Here is a 1,534-nt window from a genome sequence, read left to right on the forward strand (position 1 = left end):
ACTGAGTCCCCATCCACGTTAGGTTTTGCAAACCTACTGTCGTTGGCTTCATACCCAAGCTAGCTACTCCTAGCTCAAATAATTTGAGCCAGTAGGTATTCCTGCCTGAGCTCCACGTGACCCTGCACTTCCTTTAACTCCAGTCCCTTAGCCAGTCCTGATACCCCTCTGTTTTTCTTTTTTTTGACCATTGTAACCCTTTTATTGACAAAAATAATCCAACAAATGCTATTCACAGACAGCGACCACCCTTTCTGCGAGTGCTGTCAGAGGGGATTGCAGTGACATCCTCAATCCGCCCGATCTTCATTCCAGAACGAGCCAGGGCTCTCAGGGCTGACTGTGCACCAGGGCCACGTGTCTTAGTCCTATTTCCCCCTGTGGCCCAAAGTTTGATGTGAAGGGTGGTGATGTCTAGTTCTTTACATCTCTGGGCCACGTCCTGAGTGGCCAACACAGCAGCACAGAGAGAAGATTCATCTCTGCCAGCCTTGACCTTCATCCTACTCAGCAGATGGTTTCTTTGCCAGAGAGATCGGTCACACGGACAAAGGTGTCATTGAAGGAAGTAAAGATATGGCAGACACCAAACACCTTCTCTCCCTCTGCAAACTGGGGTCCAAGAATGATGACCTGCTCTTCCTTCTTTTCCTTCCCCTTGCAAGGTACCATTTCTGCTTCTTCACTTGGGCCGCCAACACCAGAAAGGGTACCCCTCTGTTTTTCACACAGTTGCCCACCCTCTAGAGCTGAGCATCTTGGGGCTTCCCCTCTACCTCCACTGTCCCATGACACTGCCCAATACTGGGACACTTCAAAGAAAGGATTCCTAGTTTCAGGAATGAGCACATATGGGAAGAAAGCAACCTTGTTATTCTTCTAAAAGTGGATTTTTATTGCTATCTTTTACTTTTATATCATTTAGCTTTCCCCCTGTATTCATCCCCTTCCCCCTTCCCAGAGAGTTATCCCTTATAACAAATATTTATTTTTTTTAAAAAAAGAAAAATGAAGTGTATGGGGGTGGGGAGGGGAATCAGTAAAAACTAACAGCATTGGAAAAAACCAATGTTTCAGGCAAAGTTCCACAGCCATGGACTTCAACCTCTGCAAAGGAGTTGAGGAGATGTCTTCTCAGATCTCATGTTTCAAGCCAAGCTTGGGCTTTACAATTTCCCAGAATTCATTTTCAATTGTTTCTTGATTGTTGTTCTTTCCATTTACATTGCTGTGGTCATTGTATGTATCATTTTTCCTAGTTCTGTTTTTACTTCATTTTGTATCAGTTCATGGAATTCTTCTCAAGTGTCTGTCCCTGTATTCATCATGCTCATTGTTTCTTACAGCTCAGTAATATTCCATTACACTCATGTACCAGTTTAGCCATCCCCAATCAACAGACATCTACCTTGTTTGCAGTTCTTTGCTATCACAAGAGGTGCTGCTCTGGTTGCAATGGGGTTTTGTTTTGTTTTGTTTTGTTTTGTTTTGTTTGCCTATGACCTTACTGTGTATGCCAAGCAGTCTTCCTTTG

The 1,534-nt window shown here is 44.1% G+C and overlaps 1 pseudogene; it reads right to left on the reverse strand.

The window, feature by feature from the left end:
* Positions 1-232: 232 nt before the first annotated feature.
* LOC122746574 lies at positions 233-672 on the reverse strand (annotated as a pseudogene).
* Between the last annotated feature and the right edge of the window lie 862 nt (positions 673-1,534).

The sequence above is a fragment of the Dromiciops gliroides genome, chromosome 1 (assembly GCF_019393635.1).
Source record: "Dromiciops gliroides isolate mDroGli1 chromosome 1, mDroGli1.pri, whole genome shotgun sequence".
NCBI classification, from domain to species: domain Eukaryota; kingdom Metazoa; phylum Chordata; class Mammalia; order Microbiotheria; family Microbiotheriidae; genus Dromiciops; species Dromiciops gliroides.